The sequence below is a fragment of the Urocampus carinirostris genome, chromosome 13 (assembly GCF_059441175.1).
Source record: "Urocampus carinirostris isolate Australia breed hairy pipefish chromosome 13, RoL_Ucar_1.0, whole genome shotgun sequence".
NCBI classification, from domain to species: Eukaryota; Metazoa; Chordata; class Actinopteri; order Syngnathiformes; family Syngnathidae; genus Urocampus; species Urocampus carinirostris.
In genome coordinates this window covers 4496839-4520730 of record NC_142361.1, presented here as the reverse complement: position 1 = coordinate 4520730, position 23892 = coordinate 4496839, and the positions used below count along the sequence as shown (strand labels likewise).

Genomic DNA, 23892 nt, shown 5'->3' with positions numbered 1-23892 from the left:
TTCTCCCGAGCGCTCAATAATCACTGGCCGTTCAGAAGCTAGCGATAGCTCGCGATAGCAATCACTCACTCTCCTGAACACGCCTCTGGTGTGCGATAGATAGTTATCACATAGATTGACAACGGAGAGGACCTCATAACAAGAGCCTCGAACCACTTGTGATTATTAGAGGTACGAGGAGTAAATTTGAGCGTTTTTTCAGGAATGAGCGCGACACCGCCACCCTTTTTCAACGTGCTACATGGCTAGTCTCGTAGTCTGGGGGAGAAGCATAATTTAGCGCTAAATACTCATCCGGGCGTAACCAAGTTTCACAAAGACCGATACAGTGAAGTTTATAATTGCGAATAATATTATCTACAAGTAAAGCTTTAGGAGCAGGCGATCTAACATTCAAAAGACCAAATTTTAGCTTTGAATCATTTAACTTAGCTGTAGTCTTTGTAGAGATCGTCATGAGATGTCGCCGTTCGTGTGCGTTGGGCTTCAGGTGTCAGTTGACTCGCAGAATCGACGAAGAAATGATGGTTGGATTAGACAGATCTTCATGTCGTTGCTCCTTCAACTTCACACGCTTCCCTGCACGACATCCCCGCTTCTGTTTTCTGTCTCTGCGCCGTCTTCGTCTTCGATTTTTCTTTTTCTTCGGTGGAGCAGGAAAGCAGGGCAAACCCGAGTCCCTTTGGAGCTCATTCGGGATGTCATGGGTGGTATAGAAAGTGCCCGAAAAGTCAAAATTTAGATGCCCACCCAGTCGGATGAGCTCTTCCCGGCTGTAGGTCTTATTGGCCACGCATGTATCCAAAAAGGAAAGCAGGAGGACAGTGGTAAATAGTAGGATAGCCGGATAGCAACTAGCCGCAACGTAAACACGCGCCGCCATGTTGGAAACCGGAAGTAATCTGCATCTGATTGGGACAGATTCAGACGAATATTCACAATATTCCGGAGGTGGAAGGAAGTTATTCTAGTAATATTTTTCACATCTAACTGAATTGATGGAATAGGATGAAATATAACACCTAGATTTTTGAATCCTCGGTAGGAGTCTCTACTGCACATACAGTACTGGGGCCGCCATTTGCTCCTGCCAGAGTACTGATGTGCACGCTACTTTCCGCTGTACCCTAGGAATCATCCAGTAGAACACTGGAAGTAGGCCTGCGCTGCGCGACAGAGCGTCAGCGTTGGTATGCTGTGAACCCTCGTTGTGTTGTATTAACCAATCATACGGGTCCAGTTTCAGTGCTCATCAGCTCTGCCAGTCCTTTCTGTCATTATCAATGGGGAGACGCCAAAGGCACACCAGCAGCCGGTGGTTGGTAACAATGGTGAAGGGGCGAAGGCCCAAGTAGTGCTGGAAGTTACGGACTGCAAAGACTATCGCCCACAGCTCCCTGTCATACGTGGACCACCGCTGTTCAACCGCTGTGAGAGTGACTGGCATAGGCCATCACTCTTTAAAGGCCATCAACATTTTGTGCCAGCATTGCTCCAACTGCTAACTGTGATGCATTAGTAAGCAGAATGAAAATGTATTTTAAATCAAGATGTCTCATAATAGGTTCAGAATAAAGGGCATGCTGAAAGAATTCAAAAGCTTCTTGGCATTCTGAAGACCACGTTAAAGGCATGTCCTTCCCCATAAGCTGAGTAAGGAGGGCAGCCAGAAAGTGAAAAACCCTTCACAAATCTTCAATCGTACAAACAGAGCCTGAGGAAAGTGTGTACCTTGATGGCAGACTGTGGCCAGGATTTGACTTGTGTGTTTTTAGGGTCTGGGCAAAGCCCCTCGGCCGACATGACATGGTCAAGGAAAACCACACAAGAGGACACTTCTTTGCGTTCGGCCGTAGTCCAGCCGACCCAATCCGGGAGAAGACCTCCTCAAGAGCAGACATGTGATCTTCAAAAGCCTTACTGAAAATCTGTGTGTCATCCAGGTAGACCAGGCAGACTTGGTACAGACCTTGACCAGTGGTGAAAGCAATGTTTTTGCGGTCTTCTGGCACCACCTCCACCTGCCAGTCCCAGTAGGAAAAATCCAGGGCACTGAACCATAGGGCCCCAGCCAGGGCGTTCAGTGAATTATCTGCGCGTGGAAGCAGATGGGAGTCCTTAATGGCCACAGCATTAAGATTAAGGCCCCTATAATCAATGCAAGAAAATTGCCGCAAACCATTATTTTTCTTTATCAGAACCACGGAAGAAGACCAGGGGCTACAGGTCTCTTCAATCACTAAATCTTCTAATAAGTGCTGAACCTGCCTATTTATTTCTTTTCGCTGGTCAGGGCCGGTACGGTAGGCCATTTGTCACCGGCGCCAGAGAATGCGCCACAACAAGTCCTGTGCTCTCATGCAATCTGGGTTCTACATAGCCTAGATATGAACCCAACCTCGGTCCGGAGACGCGAGGAGACTCAATTTTGACCGGGACGATCATTTTGCTGAGCGGGGGAAGAGTAACGTCAACAGGCATTGAAACATTATAACAATTTGAAATGAAGTCAGTTGCCCAGAGAAGTGTGTGCATAAACTCAAAGCCCAGCAAAATGGCTTGGACAGGGCAGTAGGAGGTAGAAAATGTGCCTACCCTCAAGGCCTGCCTGACACTTCTTCTAAGTCTGTGGCTCCCTGTTCGTGGCATTTAGCCTGCAGAGCAGGGTCCAGACCAGCCGGAAAGTCTCCCCATCTCTGGCCATCATATTCTGGGAATGCTTCGGCCACCAGTCTAGATAGATCAGCAGTATACTAAACTTAACTTTGAATGTTAGATCGCCTGCTCCTAAAGCTTTACTTGTAGTATACTAAACTCTCCCCTGTCTGACGTGACCGCTCATTATTGCACATTTGGAAGTATAGTAAAACAGTTTTGACCGAATGCCTCCTTCAATATCTTCTTCACTTGTTCGTAATCCCCCTTGACATCCAACGCCAAACTGTCACACAACATAAAAAGCCGCTCCGTCCAGACCCATTGGGAAAAAGTTCACTAAGACTGCACGGTAACTTCCACTCCTCGCCTGCGCACGAACGGCTTCCTCAAATTGTTTAATCCACGTGAAAAAAACGCTTTTCACAGTCCCCACTGATTGGCGTCAGGAGGTCCACTCGTACATTACTTGAACTTACCGTCCAATTAGATGCTCCCCCGAACCAGCCTTTATCCAGCTCTGAGCTTGTAGTCGTGTTTCACATGACTTTACATGCTGCTTCCGTCCCATACTGCTATTCAGTTAGCCTAGCCGCGCTTGATAAATTTCCAAAAAGAGGAGGGGAAAAATCTAAAACAAAAACCGCTGCTGCCACCAATTGAGTATGTGTTTCCTGTGGGTGATGGATTGCTCAAACACTTACGGTATCTTTCGAGAGCGACAACCATCAGCACCCGTTTATTGAAAACACACCGAACTCTAGAACTAAACTTTCGCTCTTCCCTACTCATTCGTCGCCCTACTGACATAATTCATGCGCAACTCACATTCTACGCCGACAATACTTTTGTTGAATTGGTTAGTCATGCACATCAGACTTAAGAGTGTGTGTGTGAATTGGTAAATTGAGGCATTGTGTTAAGTTATTTGCTTTGTGGTGTAGAAACATGTTAAAAAAAGATGTATCATGTTAATTTGACCTCTCATTTATCCAGTACAAATAATTGAAACAAAACAGTGTTAAACCTGACAGATACAAAACTGTGTGTCATATCAGAAAGCCAAAATTGCTGACTGAAACACAGGAGTCCCCACTATGTGTGTACCTGAAGTACCCAAAGGCAGACACACAACAATTTTATTGACCATACACTAGTAAGACTTTTCTACATGGTACAAAACCTCAAGAACAGACAGGACTATCAAAATGGGCTGATACCTTATTTGCCAATTCTGCTGAAACCAGTACGAGTGCACTCTACGGCTCTGATTCTCAGCCAATTCAAAAGCAGCTGACCAACTTTAGTCCTGGCAAACATGATGCTAAAGAATGCGCTACATTTAAAAGGCAACGAATTAGGATACCTTTAAAGCTGCCCCCTATTATGAGAATTGCAGAACTTCGATTAATCATCTTGGTACGGCCCATACCAAATCACTTGTAGTAGATATATTTGCTCTGTTCTGCCTGATATTTCATTTACACAATCTTAAATGACCACCACAAAGCATGCATTTAGAAGAACACAGCCTGATGCAGCCAAAAGATATCCAGTTAGACAGGGCAAGAGGCTGGTAGACTCTACCATAACTTAATATCGGCAAATACAAATTAAACGTTATATTGACACAAACATGGCAAAAAAAGTAAACTAGTTTTTATTAAAGTCAATAATATAAATGCACGGTGGTCCCTAGTCTTAAATCTATCTATCTACCTTGGTCATATTCCTCTAGAGGGGTGACCAACAGCAAGACGAACATACAAAAACAAAGACAGTAGCAAAAAAAAAAAAAACACACCGAAACATTTTTGGACCATGGCCAACCCAAATGCCCATGTACACATTAAACAGCCGTGGTGACATCACACACCCCTGCTTTCATGCTTTGTTCAGATAAAAACTCTTCAATGCTTCCATCAACTTTCCACACACTCCATACATTACCATCACCTGCCACAACGCCTCTCTATCTACTCTGTCATACACCTTTTCCAAGTCCATGCAAGCCAAATAAACATCCTTACGTTTTGCTGTTTCTCACACACCTGTCGTACTGCAAACACGTGATACACACATCCTTTCCCTTTCCTGAAACCACTCTGCTCCTCCATCACCACCTCATTCGTTTTTCCTCACTCTCTTAATCAAGACTCTTCCATACAGCCTCCCCGGCACTGACAACAAACTGATACCTCTCGAATTGCTACATTTATACTTATCACCTTTACTCTTAAACAATGTCACCACACATGCACTACACCAATCAACAGGAACCACACCACCAGTCAATCATAGCTGTGCCACCGTTTTTCAGGCATTCAGCAGTACAACCATCCAACCCAGGTGCCTTCCTCCCTTTCATTTCTTTCACTGTACCTCCCATGTTTCCACAGGCTTCACATTTAAATCACCAAACATGGGCATTCTCTCAATACCATTGAACGTCTCGACTCTCACTTCTCACCCATCCTTCACATTTAGCAACTCCTCAAAATACTCTGCCCATCTCTTCCTGACTGCACTACTGCTAACCAGCAAGCTACCATACTTATCTTTCACTTTCTCTTCCTTTCTAGACTCGCTCTTTCTTACTCTTTTCACTTCTTTCTAGAACACTTTTCTCCTTTCCGCAAAGTTCACTCCTATCTTTCAACACCATTCATCATTTGCCTTCCTTTTCGCTGCTTCCACTGCCGCTTCTACCAACCTTTTCTTCACTTTATACCTTTCATATGTATCACGACTCTTATCTTTCAGCCACTCCTCATAGGCATGTCTCTTTTCTGTCACAGCCTCTGATACCTCATCATTCCACCATTCACTTCCTTTCCTAATACCTCGACCAACTTTTCTCATTCCACACACTTCTTTTGCACTCCTCAACACTGCCTCTTTAAACCACTTCCATTCCATTCCACACTCTCCACTTCTCTTCTACTAATCCATTCATAATCTTCCCCTATCCTCTTTAAACCCTTTCCTTTTCTGACTTATTCAACTCTGATATGTTCACCTCTTACCTCACACTCTTCTTATAACCAGCCCGTCACAATCCATCTATTCTCAGTTTTCCTTCCACATAAAAATGATCAGACACATCACTCATTTCAATTCTGTAAACATGCACATCCAACAATGTACTTAACATTCCTTTCCTAACCACTGCATAATCCATCAGTGCTCTGTCCACAATCTCACCACCATCCACTCTGACAAAGGTATACTTATTCACGTTCCACACATAACTCAATCAATTTCTTCCCACTCTCATTTCTTCCTGGTACTCCATATCTACCAATCACATTTTCAACCGTTCCATCACCCACTCTAGCATTCAGGTCACCTAGAATTACCACTTTCCACCCTTCTTTCGCACTTGCCACACAGTCGCACAAATCGTTCCAGAACTCCTCTCTCTTTCCTCAGCACTTGTTTCTGAACCAGGTCCATATGCACTTATAAACATCCATACTTCTACACCCCACTTCAACCTCACCCACATCAATCTGGAAGATATCTCTTTCCACTCTACCAGTTTTTCCTTTTCTTTCTCACTCACAAGCACAGCCACTCCGTCTCTAGCATGTCCACCCGTAACTCCAGACTTTCTACCATACATACCTCCAAGCTGTAATTCACCCTTTCCTTTCATCTTTGTTTCACTCAAGGCTAACACATAAATCTTCCTTTTAGTCATCATCCTTCCGATCTCCTCTTTCTTCCACTCAGACGTTTTACTTTCACATCCTCTTACATTTATTGACCCTTCAACTAGGGTTTGCAAGAACTTTCGGTCTCCCGCCCCCCCTTTTTTTTGCCTTGACAGATACAAAACTGTGTGTCAAATGATAAGGCCAAAATCGCTGACTGAAATACAGCGGTCCCCCATCTTGTACGAACCTGAAGTACCCTTAGGCAGACACACAACTTTATTGACTATTCACTAGTGAGACACTGTACAATCGGATGAAACTGCAACATAAAACCTCAAGGAGACATTACTTTTTTAACACAGAAATTACGCTTATCATTATTAATATTACTGCTGAACAATGCAAGTCTACAGTTGGCTCCCATCCCTACATCTCAGCATGGTACCCCTAATTTCCTGGTGCTCCCCAATCTACGCTCGGCAGATTTTGTGTTTGTTCGCCATGACTCTCACCGGGGACCGTTGCATCCCCCCTACAATGGTTCCTTTAAAGTCATGCATCATGGGTCAGTCTTGTCATGGACATAGTGGTAGGCCTGAGACTTTATCGGTCGATAGTATTAAACTTGCCACGAGGGCTTTTCCGAGCCTTTTGAATTAGCCTGCGCCGCAGGGCGCCCTATTAGCCTCCTGGACCCAGTCAGACTCCCTGCAACCCAGCCAACACCTCTGCCGTCTGCCCCGCTGGACCAGGCAGTGAGGCCCGCTGCCCCTTTAACCCCTGCCACCCCTCCCATTCTTACCCGTCGGGGGCGGGTAGTGGTTCTTTGACAATGGGTGAATTCTGGGAGCGCTTGCCTCGTGAGTTTACATAATTCACCCACAGAACACTTGTCCAGAGGGGACAAAGTTAGTGAGTTGCGCGGTACCTTCTAGCGGTGAGGGAGAGATAGTAGTAACATACCATTGTTTTTGTGCCCTGTTGAAGAGTGATGTCAATAGAGCCCTTGTTTGCTCCGCCTTTTATTAATCCGCCTCGGACTCCCGTTCTTACACGCTACAATATATAATATAGTGGGGCGCTAAAACAGTCCAGCTCACTGCAATTTGGCAGGAGCTAATTCCCATTAAAGGCAATACATCAACAATGAAATCAAGTTTCAATGTTTTTGCTCATTTGTCAACTAATTTTCCTCTGGGTCAAGATTTTTATCTGTGCCATAACATACTCTCACAACCAAATTTCTTAAGAGGCCAAATAACGGATATATTTAGGTTATATCTAGTTGAAATTTTGTATGCAACACAACGTGCTGACATCCATTTCTTCTCGGTGTCGCGGTTTTCAGACAAAAAGTGAGCCTTTGCCTTTGTCCCTTCACGTGCTGCCTTGCTGTAGCCATGCAGCACAAAATAAATGTATCAACAAATCTTACAGTTCTCAAGCACTGTCTTCCCTGCTAAAGTTCATATCCTGTTTTTAGTGTTTTGACTTGCAAAGCACAAGTGTTCTATAGAAGGATCCACACTTTATATCCATGGACATGCTATCCTTTTCATCAGCAGCAAGCCATCCAACAACTTCACTCAGCAACCAATATCACATAAAGCTTGAGGACACCTCAGAGGCGTGTTCAGGAGAGTAATCAGACATGTAGTCGCTTGTTAATCGCTTGCCGCGCACTGCTGAACGTTTTGTAATCGCTCACTGTGATTGCCTTACTGATCCAAAATGGCCGACGACAGTACAATGGATTTCGTTCTACAGCTTGCTTTGAGCGAGTTGGCTGATATGAGCGACAGTTCGCATATTGACACAGTTAAGGTTATCCTAAACGCAGTGGAAGGGTCATACCTGTCTTGCATTGTTCACAAACATTACCAGGCAATGTAAGACGATATATTACATCGCCAACAGCACTCGTCAGGGTGAGATCCTCCATGTTCAGCACTGTCGACGCCATGTTGGAAATCAAAGTAAGCGGTCTTTCTCCCGTGATTACTCGGGCACGCGAGCGCTCAATAATCATTGGCCGTTCAGAAGCTAGCGATAGCTAGCGATAGCAATCGCTCACTCTCCTGAACACGCCTCAGATATACTGTAGTGACCAATTTCATCTTGGGTGGTGAAGGTCAAAGTAATGTTGGACATACAACATGTTTAACCGATTAATAAAAATATATTTTATACCTCAGCCACTGGACTGTTTCAGTAGGGAAGTATTTGTAAAGAATTGCTTGTGTTCACCATTTATTTGACAAGGCGAATTTTACCTCACTGCACAAGTTCACAGGGTTGTTTTGATAGCCATTATAATGCAGCTCACGTATGTGCCAATGATATCCGACATCTTCCACTTAGTGCAATATATAAGGTGTAGGTTGGCAGCATAAGTAGTACAAGTAGTAATTATAAACCATATAAAGTCTAATGCACATTACATTTCAATGAAATCTTAAAGTGCTAGGTATAAAACCTGTGTTGATTGGCATCTTCCTTCACCACCTTGTTCTATGCTTGGGGCCGTGTGCTACTGTTGCAAAAGCTGGCCTATTTGGTCAACATGGATCTGTCCAGATGCTCCTGTCACTTGCCCATTGATCCATATGGGGATATAAGGAGGCATATTGTCAGGCACTATATCTTGTATCCTACGCAAAAAGACACTAACACTTGAAGACTCTTTTCTTCATGGGGGCCTGTCAGTGTCAAGTGTAGCAAACGTTCTGTAGAAGTTTCACAAGTGTTTATATTGTTTCAATCAGTCAACGTCAGGAACATATAAAAGTGAGGCATGGATTTGGGGGGTAATTTATCCATGAAATGCATGATATATTAATGTGAGTACATATTAATCCCCTGTGCTCTCAAATCAAGTTCAAGCTGAAGTTACTCGTAATAAGTGAATTAATATCTTTGTGGCTCAAAGTATGCATTCTATTCACAACGAAGGTGAGCAAGTATCTGTATAAATACCTTAATTTAGGTAGGTATATTTTAACTTGGGGAAATTTTAACTTGATAAACTGAAATAATAAATTACATGTCACGGTTGCCCATTGCCCTCACTTGGCCCCGCCCGTTTGGCGCCAGCTGCGGCTCGTTGCTTGATTGGCTTCCCTCCTATTTAAACTAATTTCTCTCATTCACTCCTCGTCAGTCAGTCGATGAACTTGTGCACTTGCTAAACAGATTTTGTAAACATAAGTCAACAGATACAGGAGCAACATTCTGTTAAGGCTATGACAGTGTCTTCTTATTAATGTGCGAACAAGAACTCGGTTACGTCCAACACAACACCGCAGCCATCAACATATAAAAAACAAAACTGTGCTTGCATGAGGAAATCACACATTGGAGAATGTCTTACCGTAATTTCACGAGTAAGAGCACTATACAATTGACAAATTCTAACATGAACGTCACACGCTTGATTCATGTCTTGCGTAAAAATAAGATTGATTAGCTTACCTAATGGAGAGAGCATTTGCGGAAAACAATGAGTAGCAGATAAATCAATTAAAGTCAAGAAAATAATATATTTAAAATAAAAATATCAGGAAAGTTTCAGCTTGGGAGAAAATATGAATAACATCGATCGAGCTTAATGAATTTATACTAATTGGGTTATTTATCTGGCGCAAAATTTTGGGCAGTTAGAAAAGCCACACTAATTTAGTAGATATCTCATTATTTAAACATGATTTGATTCATCAAGATGTTGACTTGCACTGAAAATCACAAGTAGGCATTTTTTGAAAGACTAGACTCCCTGTGAGAGATAACTGAAACTATTAAAAGGCGGCACATAAGAGCAAAATCTTTTCGCTGTGAATATGGAAAAAAATGGATTTTTAAAAAATGAACAAATTTTAACAAGTTGGACAAAAGATTCCTGTGATGGGGCAAGAAACATTCAATCGATGGGTTCCAAGTGGTCATGGCATGGACAATATGGCACTTCTTACATGCAACTCAAAAATGAGTTACAGACAGATGTGGAAGTTGCTGGCATGGAACTTGAAAAACTACATGTCACAGTTTGTCACATCAAAACTGGCACTGACTTTGATTAGATTAACATAGGCACAAAGTATTTACATTTGTTTAATAGTGCAATCAGAATCTATTAACAACAACTATAGAATACTAACATTACCAATATGTAAGGTGCTCATATACAATTCAACTGTCTTAATTGTCATTGATATCAATGTTAGAAAACATTCCATGCAACGAGATTAGGCATGGCACTAGAAAATTAAGATTTTAAGGAGCAAAAATGATGAAAAGACTCTCAAGATGGATAAGCAGATATATTTACAAAGTAGTGCTAATAGACAGGACTAAGTTGATAATGCAATGTTTATGAATTAAAAGAATATATCGTAAAATTAGTGCAGTCAAAGCGTTTTATATTGATTTTTGGAGACTTGTTTAAATTGGGTTTTTTAATGCTATGGTAAATAGGCAAATTACCTAAAATCGCACAACCTGCCTATTTTGTTCCTCTCTATCAACTCTGTCATACGCCTTTTCCAAGTCAATGAAAGCCAATAAACATCCTTACCTTTTGCAAAATATTTCTCACACACACCTGTCGTACTGCAAACACCTGATCCACACATCCTCTTCCTTTCCTGAAACCACTCTGCTCCTCCATCACCACCTCATTCGTTCCTTCACTCTCTTAATCAAGACTAATCCATACAGCTTACCCGGCACAGACAACAAACTGATACCTCTCGAATTGCTACATTAATACTTATCACCTTTACCGTTATACAATGGCACCACACATGCACTACCCCAATCAACAGGAACCACACCACTTAAATGCCCAATGCTCTCCTCTTTGGCCTTCCTCAAAAGTCCCTCCATAAAATTCAGCTGGTTCAAATTGCCTCTGCTCGCATCATCACAAAAACATCTTCCCAGCTGCACATCACCCCCGTTCTCCAACAGCTACACTGGCTTCCTGTTCAACATCGCATCAGCTACAAACTGATCCTATATACATATATGGCCATTCACAACCTGGCCCCTCCTTATCTGTCCGACCTTCTCCAGGTGCACGTCCCCACTCGCTCCCTCAGATCCTCGTCCTCCCTCCGACTGTCAGTGCCCCCTGCCCACCTGAGCACCATGGGAGCCAGAGCCTTCAGTCGCGCTGCTCCAAAGCTTTGGAACAATTTACCTCCGGACCTCCAAAACTGCACACCTCTCCACTTTTAAGTCCCGTCTAAAAACACACCTGTTCAGGACTGCCTACAACACATAGCTTCTCCATTTCCTATGTTTTTATGATTTTATGTCTTGTTTTTATTTATTATTTCGCTTACAACTTTTTAAAATTGTATTTTTTCATTGTCTGTACAGTGTCCTTGGGTGGCCTGAAAGGCGCTTTTAAATAAAATGCATTATTATCATTATTATTATTAAAGAGCATACATTCAACAAGCGTACTAAACAGTCAATCATGGCTGTGCCACCTTTTTTCAGGCATTCAGCAGTACAACCATCCAACCCAGATGCCTTTCCCCCTTTCATTTCTTGCACTGCCTCTTGCACCTCCCATGTTTCCGTAAGCTTCACATTTAAATTACCCAACATGGGCATTCTCTCCATACCATCGATTCCCCTGACTCTCACTTCTCTCCCATCCTCCACATTTGATAGATAGATAGATAGATACTTTATTCATCCCCGAAGGGAAATTCACATTTCCAGCAGCATCCCTGAGCTGAGAACAGTACAATAATAAAGCCAAAAGAATACAATATACAAATACCCAGTGTGACGTGCAAATGCCCACTGTAGCGTGTTATTATAGAGTAACTAAATAGTGCTACACAGAATACATATTGCAGTAAGATTCGGTAATATCCAATGTAGGTGGTGTGGTTTAATGTGGGCCTTTACTCTGCCGGGTGGAGTTAAAGAGCCTCATGGCATGAGGAAGAAAAGATCTCTTCAGTCTGTCCGTAGTACAAGACAGTGACAGCAGTCTGTCGCTGAAACTGCTCTTCTGTCTGGAGATAATGCTGTGTAGTGGATGCGATGGATTGTCCATGATTGACCTCAGCTTTTTCAGTGCTCGTCTCTCAGCTACTGTTGTTAGGCTGTCCAGTTCTTTGCCCACAACAGAGCTCGCTTTCCTAGCCAGTTTATTGAGTCGAGAGGCATCCTTCTTCTTGACGCTGCCTCCCCAACACGCTGCCGCGTAGCAACTCCTCAAAATACTCAGCCCATCTAATCCTGACTGCACTACCGCTAACCAGCAATCTACCATCCTTATCTTTCACCTTCTATTCCTTTCCAGACTCACTGTTTTTTTACTCTTTTCACTTCTCTCCTGAACACTTTTCTCCTTTCCTCAAAGTTTACTCCTATCTTCCGACACCATTCATCGTTTGCTTTCCTTTTCGCTGCTTCCACTGTCGCTTTTACCAACCTTTTCTTCACTTTATATTTTTCGTACGCATCGCAACTCTTATCTTGCAGCCACTCCTCAAAGGCATGTCTCTTTTCTGTCACAGCCTTTGATACCTCATCATTCCACCATTCACTTCCTTTCCTATTACCCCATTCCACACACTTCTTTTGCACTCAACACTGCCTCTTTAAACCACTTCCATTCCATTTCCACACTCTCCATTTCTTTTCTACTAATCCGTTCATACTCTTCCCTTATCCTCTCTTTAAACTTTTTCCTTTTCTGCCTTATTCAACTCTGACATTTTCACCTCTTCCCTCACACTCTTCTTATAACTAGCCCTCCACGATCCATCTATTCTCCGTTTTCCTTCCACATAAAAATGATCAGACATACGACTCATTTCAATTCTGTAAACATACACATCCAACAATCTACTTAACATCCCTTTCTTAACCACAACATAATCCATCAGAGCATTGTCCACCATCTTGCCACTATCCACTCTGACAAATGTATACTTTTTCACGTCCCTCTTTTTAAACAATGTATTTCCAATCACCAACTCATTTTCCACTCATAACTCAATTTCTTCCCACTCTCATTTCTTCCTGGTACTCCATATCTACAAATCACATTTTCAAACCTTTCATCACCCACTCTAGCATTCAGGTCACCTAGTTTTACCACTTTCCGCCCTTCTTTCGCACTTGTCACACATTCGGACAAGTCCTTCCAGAACTCCTCTCTCTCCTCAGCGCTTCTTTCTGAACCAGGTCCATATGCACTTATAAACATCCATACTTCTACACCCCACTTCAACCTCACCCACATCAATCTGGAAGATATCTCTTTCCACTCCAACGGTTTTTCCTTCGCTTTCTCACTCACAAGCACAGCCACTCCTTCTCCAGCATGTCCACCCGCAACTCCAGACCTTCTACCATACATACCTCCAAGCTGTAATTCACCCTTTCCTTTCATCTTTGTTTCATTCAAGGCTAACACATCAACCTTCCTTTTAGTCATCATCCTTCCGATCTCCTCTTTCTTCCACTCAGTCGCTTTACTTCCACATCCTCTCACATTTAGTTGACCCTATAACTAGGGTTTGCGAGACCTTTCGGTCTCCCGCCCCCCTTTCTTTGCCTTGCTGTCTCTTAGGGAGATAGAGAGGAGAGGATCCCCAGCTCCCTCCACTTAAGTCGCCTCTTACGACACACAGCGGAGCATGGTGAGAGAATTCTCTTACCTCTCACAAGGAGAGGGCCCCACCCCATAGGGATAACACCAATATAATGTTAAAAAAAATAATCAGGAGATTTGTGTAAGAGGTCCTTAAGTTTTATTGGCTTGTAGGCACAGCAACACTCATGCAGTTTCCATCTTAATCCCCAGCTCTGCATTTCGCCACATGGTTTGTTCACATATTAACATTGTATCAGCTTGGCAGGGGCTAAATACACACAAATATCTTGCCGATCACATGCACAAAGTGGCAACATAGAACGAACATGTTAAAATTGCATAGCATCACATTTAATTCTGCTTCCAAAGTCTGGAGCCAGCTAGGCCTTGCTCATACAGATAGCACCCACAAGGCTCAGTCCTAATATCAAATATATCTAGTCTTTGTCAAAATGTAAACACATACACAAATTAGCACAATTTCTGCCATTCATAATGTCATTTTAAACATTCGAATACAAGAGCACATCAGTTAAGTCATATTTTCTAAAAACGTATATCTTGTCATTAAATGGTACAAAGGGGTATGCAGTGTAATCTGTTAACTTCTCCAAATCTATGAACTCTGTTGTCAGAGCAGCATTTGGTACAGCAATTTCACAAGACAGTAAATCAAGGATTAAAATCCAATGAATCATACATTTGATATTCGCAACAAAATAAAGAATCTACAACAAAAATATTATTTATCAATACAAAAATAGGAAGCCCTTCTTTTGAATCTGTGATGATGAGAGTCTTATTATTTATATACTTGTTACCATTGATAATAATCCACTTAACAGATATGATCTGCTGGAAATGGTCAATATTTAAGAAATTTCTTATCTTTGAATTCACAAATTCCAAGATTGACAATTCTGATACAGGACCCAATTCTTTCTCATGTGAAAAAATTCATTTGTGTGACTATGGACACTTTCTACCACTTTACTGTAACCTACAAGAGATTTGCAAACGTTTTTGTAGTTTAATTTTGAAGACCACTTTTTAAAAATTTGATGCTTAGACTCAAATCTCATACATATGTGCCTTGTTAAGGGACCCAGCGCCTCAATTTATGAAGGGAAATGCAACATATAATGCTGCTTTGGTGTTATATTGTTCTCAGGGAACAGCTCATTGAATGTTTTAAGATGCTTCTCTATCATCACTCACTTCAGGTTTGTGAAGGGTTTCCCTAAATAAAAGAGGAGCAAAGAGGATCTGGGTTATCTCAATCAACTCTTCGATGAATTTAACATGGCTATGGTCCTTGATACTTTTCAAAATATAAGGAAGTATCTTCAAAAGTATCAGCATCTGCCCAGAAGACTGTTTAAGTTTGTTGTCATTAGATGTCATTGTTATGACACTGATTGGGCATGGTTTGTCTTTTATATCACTGGGTGAATATCTAAAACAATTTATACATGAATTAATATGATCCAGATCAACCTCTCCTGACAAAATTAGGAACTTCAATACACATTTAATTTCTAGGGGCACAACACCCTGAAGCATAACGTGCATTATATCTTGAGGAGTTTGCTGGATAAGGTCATATGCTGGAAAATCTGTAAATTTACCCCTCCTGTTAATACCATAGGTAGTCTTAAGAGCATTTTTAACGTGGTCTGTTCTGCCCCTCTCTTTCTGTACACTCTCATGTGATTTTCTAACGTTCTCATGGTAAAACTCTTTTCATCAAAATTGTTCTGCATGGTCTCATAATCACATTAACAATGCCTACATTTACTGAATGAGAACCCAACTCCAGACTTAAACCCAGCCAGTTCATGCTGAACAAGGGTATCGACACATATAGAGATTACTGGACCATATATAATTTGACCTGTCCCAATTTTGACACCATTGTACAATTCTTTTAAATCCTTTTCAATGTGTTCTAAAATAACATCAACACCAGCTTGTGCAATGTCCTTAGCTTTGGCAATAGCAAATAGTCGTATAGCAGCCAGCTTTGACCTAAACCTGGGGTCTGTGTTTCCTAGTGTCTAATAAAACATGAGTAACGTGTTCACAGAAGTATGCGGTCCAAGAGGGTTACATAAGTCTATCTCATCAGAGTACAATATCAACTGAAAAGTAGTGGGCTTCAATGAAAATAACGGATGACTTTTGAAAAGTCTACCATCCACTATGTCACAGAGAAATCCATCTTTGTTACAATTCTCTGGAGGAGTACTGGCCATACTGTGTATTCTTGGGTTGGACAACAGCTGCTCTAGGCTCTTGATGAGAGGAACATAGAAAAAAAATGTTTTTGAGTTTAAGAACCCGTGAAGAACCTCTCTTAACTCAACACAGTCTTTGGGATATTACAACCTCCTCCGGTTCAACTGGGGTAAAATGTTCCTTAATAGTTTGGTCCTGCATGAATGTTGTGGTCAACATGGAGAATGGATATGGAAAGTCATCAAATGTTGCCAGAGCCTCATGCCGTAGGTGTTCTATGTTGTCTGAATGGCCATGAGTGTCAAAAATGTCTTTACTCTTTCTTTCAAGGTTTCTACAAGATGAAATTGAAATTGTTGTACTTCTGACACAATGCTCATTCCTCTGTAGAGAGAGAGATTAAAAGAGAACCCATTTGATAAGATCAATCAACTACAGCACAAGTAATGTGATTGGGTAGAGGGGTCATGGAACAGACGCATTTGTAAGTATTTTAATAAGAACCATTTTAATCTGCAAACCAGGCTTAATGTCTAACACAACCTTGTCCTTTAATCAGTTAATTCTCAAGAAAAGTGCAAAATATGATGACAGTAGTATCAGATTTAGAATACTTTATTAGCCCCTGAAGGACAATTCAATTTCAAGTAATAAGTATTTTTGTATGGTCACAAATATTTTTAATATTGTGACAATATGATTTCTCCTCACTCTAGAAAGTGTCTACTAGATGCATATAGCCTACCCGAGACAGACAACATCTTTCACGAATATCCACAGTGAGGGCAGCTGCACGTCTGGACAAGTCCTGTTAAAAGTCAAGTCAAGTCATTTTATTTGTATAGCGCTTAATCAAAATGGATGGAGAACGCTCTCGAACCTGTGGAACACTTCTTGGCTCTTGGGATCACCAGAAAGAAATATATTCAGCCTTATAATAACTATTGTGCCCTTCAAATCATCAAACTATTAGGCCCAATCCCATTTCTCTCACTCGGCCCTGAGAACCCTCCAGTGAGGTCCCTTGATAGAGGAGTGCCCTCCGCGAGTGGAGTGCAAAGTGGAGATGGTTTGGACAAGACTTGCAAGGTTCCACCCCTGTCCAGGAGATGGCGGTAATATTAATTGGCTGTAGAGCTTAGTGACGTATAGGCCTACGTCACATGTAAACAACTCGAGTTGGAAAGTCTGTTCAACGTTAAAAAAATGCCAGCTACATCCGTGCCATTACCGCTTGTCCGGGCGCTTCTTATCCGTCTCTACAAACAACGGAGGAGAAATGTGCTAAACCGAAGACGGCTTCGGCGCTTTGCAGCCCTGATACTTTATTACGAGGTACGTCCACACATTAAAAAATGACGTTTTTGGCTAAATTCAGGAAGGGTTAACGTACAACACACGTTTACATACCCTATGATTGTGTAGAAATAAATGACATCCTACTCATTAGTATCTTATTACCATTTCATGAAATATAGCAGGGATGTTTAACAAGGGACACGATGAAAAGTAAACAAACGCAAAAACAGTACACATGACACTTATAAAGCTGACGTAATATCGTTAACAAATCTTCCCTGTAGCACCTACACATCTTTGTTCTTAAGTAATTTAATTCAAACAAGTTGTCATTAGACGTAAAATCGATCATTACTACCTTTTTTAATTATGCATACAGTCACAGTAAACAGTGAAAAGCTGACATTTTCTTTTCCATGCCAACCTTTATGCCTAAAATGTTTATTGTTTTCCAGAGTGGCCGTCCCATAAGCTACTGTAGGTTGGACAGGCATGTTCCCATCCTGCGCTTATGGTTCAATGTGGAGTCTGAACTCATCCAAGACTTCAGGCTGAGCAGGAAGGCCATGCATGCCCTGCAGGAGTTGCTGAAGAGGGAACAGGACCACGGTTGGGGCCATGAATTGGAGGTCCTGATTTACGTGTACTGGCTGGCCCACGGTCTGTCCTATCGTGTGGTGTCACGGGTCTTCAGTGTTCCCAGGTCCACCGTCCACAGAATTGTCCATCGGGTTGCCAAGTTAATCTTGAAGAACTTGCCAAAAGCCATATGCTTTCCAAGCCCTGCAAATTTGGACACTGTGGGTGATGGGTTTGGACAACTATGTGGTACACCCGCCCTCAACACAGCTGTAGGTGCTATTGATGGATGCCACATCCGTATTAAGCCCCCAACACACCATAGATTGGACTAACTGAACTACAAAGGCTTCTATTCAATAAACATGCAGACCATTTGTGACTCCTCAGGGCGGTTCTTGGACATATTTGTGGGATATCCAGGGTCTGTCCATGACACACGGATTTTGAAAAGCAGCTCCTTTTATACTGATCAAAGGTATCCACCAAGCGGATACTTTCTGTTGGGTGATGGAGGATACCCGTGTTTAGAGACACCAATCTGCCTCATCACACCTTACAGGGAACCTGTCAATGACAGGACGCAAAAAAGGTTCAATCACCACCATTCTAAGGGACGATCAGTCATTGAGAGAGCTTTTGGGATCATGAAAACACGGTGGAGGTCGACACTGTTCAAGGCTCTGGAAGTTAGACCCACATTTGCACCCCAAGTAATTGCATCCTGTGCCTTTCTGCACAATGTGTGCATAGATAACAGGGACATCTTAGAACCCGATCAGGATATAACAGAGGACCAAATGTACCCGCAGCTGCCAATTCCCGAACTTCCTGACTCAAATGAAACCTCTGGGAATGCCAGAAGGGATCGTCTCGCCTCACTGATGTGACAAAGCGCAAGCCCTGCATCAGATAGTTTGGTCAACTTGTAAATAGTTCTGTTCCTCTTATTCTTGATCACTATTCATTACTGCAGCTGTATTTTTCCTGAATTCTTCACAAGTGAATGTACATATTTGACCTGTGTGTCATGATTATTTGTTTAAATACAACTACTATTCAATAAACGTGTTTGTTTGAGCAATACCGTGGTGGTTAATTTCATAATGATGTGACATACTGTGTGATCGTTGGACAGAAGAATACTACAAATCACTTTGAGTGAAATAATAATTTACTTCCATACAAAACAAAGTCAAATTGGTCCAAAATACATAAGAGTAATAAATAATATGTCACAAAATGTGAAAATAATATACCAATATTTCCATAAAACAGGAAAATAAAAACGAACTTCACAGAGTTCTTAATTAAATACAATAGAACCGTTTATAAAAGGAAACATTTCAGGGATATCACATCCGTGGCTCTCTGTCCACCATCTTCTCAAGTATCACCAAGAGCCGCTCCGTTTTGGCCTCGCTTTCTTCGTGCCTCTTCTGTTCTTTGGCAAACTCTTCCTTTAGAAAGTCAAATATTTCATCCGACTTCCTTTTTTTGGGGGGGGATTTGGAGCTTGGTCCTGGATTGCAAGCTTGTAATGATGTGCCCGGTGGTGTTGATGGTGTGGTGGGTGCCAGGTCTTCATTGGGACGTTCTACACTGGCCTTGAGTTCGGGGGGGAAAAACAAGAATAATCAATTAATGGCAGTGTATTGTACATGGTCTGTTACATACTGTTGTGAATAAACAAAACGTTACGAGTGGGCTCCTCTCAATTTACCGTTTGTGGTTCTTGTGTTTTACATGTCATGTATGACATGACCAATGATGGTGGCTCAATGGATGGCCTCCCACCAAGAATGGCATGCATGGCCGCATAATAAGGCCAGTTAGATACAGTTTGTTCCCCATTAGAGGTCCCTGATCCAGTTTTTGGCATTTTTAGGTTCTGAAATCACAACACACACAGTTACATGACACTGTAATATATTGTGTATGTATTTGAAACAGGATCTACATAATGACAGCTTAGAGGTTAGGAAGGTGTAGATACTTTGAATTTAGGATTACTCTGTATTTCATTTTGAGGTTTTCCCATTTTTTTGCTGCCTGTTGTCCTGTAATCACCCCCTCCAGGCCGATCACTTTGACAGCTGTCCTATGAGATCAGAGTGGGTTAATGCATCATCACTTGATTGCAGAACTGCGGGTTAGGCTACTCACTCCCACAGTTTTTTTGTGGTGAACCTCTTTTTGGTGAACTTTTCCTCGTTTTCAGTCCTGAATTGTATCAGGGCTTTGGTGTGCTCCACAGTCCCTGAAACATTAGCCCATATGAGCACATTAGACAATAGGCCAATTCAATTTGATGTGCGACAGAAATGTTTGGAATGTGTTCTGAAATATTATTTAATGGTGAATAGATACACAAACCTGACATCTTATTCTTATGGCTGTATGAGCCATCTATTGACCAGCATAATATGTGCTTTAGAATAGTCTCCACATTTGGACAACGTTTCGAAAAAGTAATTAGTTTATTTCATATGTGTTGACAGAGAAGACAGTGTGCTATGTTATAGTTATTTGTTTCAACTGTATTTCCACGTGAAGCACGGAGACATTGACTCATGATGCATGCTGAGAACTAATGCTTTTTAGCAATAATGTTTTAGGTCTCACATGAAAGCATCACATTGTAAATATGACAGGACACACGAAATTGTGTGCAGTAGAATACGGTGCTATTACAATTATGAATGACATTATTGTGGCTATGCTGCTTTAGCGACTGGCGTTTTGGCCATTGAGGTGTAAAGGCAAGACTCGTTAAAGATGAAAACAGGGAAAACAGTGATTTCCTGCACGAATAATCCCACTCCAAGGTCGGGAGTATGAAAAGATATCCGGGGCTCTCTCAGGAGATATGTGCACTAAGTAGCGATTTAGCGATGTTCATGTTTTAACGCAAAGAAAATGGTATTCTATTGCAATTAAGTTTGGCTAGGATACTTCAACACATTTCGCTGCAAACACATGCTTAATTGGAGAAAACTTTTACATTTGTGCGTTCGCTCTTCAGCCATGTGGGTTTGTTTTTAAATTCGCAAAGCCTTCTGGGTAGTCACTTCGCTGCCAAGTGAGGTCGAGAGCCCCCTCGGTCTTGAAGTGGTTACGACATGGTTTGAGGTCACTTCTGCCTCGGACTTGAGAGTATCGGGACACACCCCATTTTCACTTGAACGCGCAAACCGAGTGACTAGGGCACATAGCGAGTGAAAGTGCGAAGAATGGGACTCAGCCTTAGTCTCGACGTTAATGATTTATTCTTCATTCTAAAATGGACATCTTACCCACATCTCTCCATAACTTAACCCTATATGATTTCTGTGCAGTGGACTTTTTAAATATTGTTTTATGGTGCATCAGAATAGGCCTATATCTGACAAGAACCTAAGTTATGTAGGATATTGTCATGTTCCAACAAACGTGCACATCATGTCAAAAGTACAAATGACATGAACAAAATAGCCTATGGTCATATTTTAGCAGCTAAGTTCAACTTATTGTTTAGCAATAAACAGAACTAGCTGTGGGAGCCTAGATTTAGCTTAACACACTAATTGAACTGCATCACAAAAAAGCCAACTTGTTGTACTTCGTCGCTTTCAATATGAGAGCTTACCTGTTCCTTGATAGTTGGCTGAGTATCGTGGATTTGCTCTTGGTTTGGCATTCTGGCGCGCTCACCATGGAGAGCATCTTTTTGCGAGAAGGCGGCCTAATTGCAATTTGCATCATCACTAGTCACAGTACTTGAGGTCGACTCTTCAATTTGGTTGCTGGTGGGTGTATTACAGTTTGAAATTGAATATTGCTGTGTCGAACCTCTCACCTCCAACCCAGCCTGAGCGAAACGGCACGCACTGCATGGGTGGGCGTCCATTGGCCATATATGAAGCATGCCTGCGTTTGATGTGATAGTAAAACAAATTGAATACTCTGTACTGTTCTCTGCATTCATCAAATTAAACGAAAGTTCCTATTACGTCCATGGGCTATATTAATGTGACTTAGGAGTGCCTTCAAAGTCAACGCAATAAATGCAAAACAAATAAGGCAGCGCCATCCACCCATGGCTGCTACAGCAGTACTGTAATCAAATCGAGTGTGGTTGTGTTGATGGTGTTGTACGTTAGTAGGTGCTATTTTCCGCCTTTTTTCGCGCTCGGTAATTCCATATCAAAACAATAGGGATGCCATTTACAATGCAAGTGACCGTACGGTGTCCTAACTAAAACTGAATAGTCTTTACTTCGAAACACAAATTTAATATTTATAAATGAGAACACTACATTTTTACCCTGAGATAGTTAATAGATTTTGTTTAATAATTGTATATTGCGTTCCTTTATATGGTTCCGCCCATTTTTTCGGACCTACTTGGACTCGCTCATACAACCTCAACGTTTGACGAACTCCATTCGGTATTTTGACTTTGAGAGAAGTGAAAATACTTTTACAATTAAAAGGTTTGTATTGTCTTAACATTTAACAAGAAACAATGTGATTAAGAATAAAAATTATTCTCAACGGTATTTATGCGCAGTTAACGGTCTAAATCAACGACCATTTTGTAAGGGTTTAGCTCAAGTCTTGAGCTAACCCCTTAATAAACGGTCGTTGATTTAAACCGTTAACTAAAATATATAACATTAAAACTACATTACGACAAGAGCCCTGTACTAATCTAAGGGCCTGGTCACACAGCTTTTTGCGTCTGTATCGCCGGTAAAATTTTGCGTTTTAAAAAAAAAAAATTATTTGTTATTTTTTTTTGCCCATGGTTGCCCGCGGTAGAAAATGCGCATAATTGGCCAACCTGCTGTTCATCCGTGGTATGCCCGCAAAACCGATGCCGGCGACTGTTCCGCTTCCTCATCGCGTCAGTTCCACGTCCTTTCCGCGTGTGGACCACGGGTATAAAAGCTGCCGAGCCGGGCTGTAGAAATCATAACCGCTCGAGACACAGTCCCGTGAAGATAAAGATTTCAAGCTATGGCACCGAAGAAGAAGCCAATATGTTATTATTGTAATAGTTTTTCATTTTTATTTTATCATCTTGTTATGAAATGAAAATAAATAAAAATGGATTAAGACGAGGTCACTACGGTGACGGGGATCCATGTTCACCCCGTAACGTCTCGAGCACAACTGACGTGTGCTCGGCAAATCACGCTGTATATACGCGGAGAAAGATCAGAAGATGATAGCTTTAATCCAATATTTATTTCTTGTTTTCTTATATTTCCACCACCCCCCCAACACAAATAAACGCACAAACAATCAAATAAAATTCGACATCATATTATACATTCATGTTATAACAATTGTAGAATAATCCTTAGTTTAACCATCATCAGTCCATAGATTAAATGTCACAGCTCTATAGCATGAGCAATCACAATATCAGTGTCACTGTCACAATAACTAGAAACGGGGTAGGAGCATGTCATCCTGCCATGGAACCCTTCCAGCCGGTGAGTTGCACCACTCCATGATGAGGTCTGAGCCTTGGCTTTCCTGAAATCTCTGTTGTTTCCTGGTACTCTGTCAGGTCTTGTGTCGTCAAGGTTCCTTCCTGCGCGCCAGGCACCAGGGTTCCATTTTGACGCTCGAAATCCACAAGTCTGTTCTGCATCACCGGTGTTGGGTAATTTTCGTCTATTATCAAAACAAACAAAAGTTACTTATCTGACTCCAAATTACGGTAACCTTACCCGCCATTCATCCAACAATTACGCGCGCTCGTTCTGCAATTGAGAGGTCTTAGGAAGCCGGCATTTTCACACACGAGTGGATTTATTCCTTTACAAACAAATCTAATACAAACAC

The 23892-nt window shown here is 41.7% G+C and overlaps 1 long non-coding RNA gene and 1 pseudogene across 1 annotated transcript; both read right to left on the bottom strand.

Moving 5' to 3' along the window:
* Positions 1-1252: 1252 nt before the first annotated feature.
* LOC148353530 (uncharacterized) lies at positions 1253-16556 on the bottom strand (annotated as a pseudogene).
* A 2952-nt stretch (positions 16557-19508) lies between these two features.
* On the bottom strand, positions 19509-20412 carry LOC148353529 (uncharacterized). Its single transcript, XR_015852578.1, has 3 exons — positions 20221-20412; positions 19778-20155; positions 19509-19661 (listed from the first exon to the last, which is right to left on the bottom strand). It is a non-coding gene; the product is annotated as an uncharacterized LOC148353529 (long non-coding RNA).
* Positions 20413-23892: the final 3480 nt, after the last annotated feature.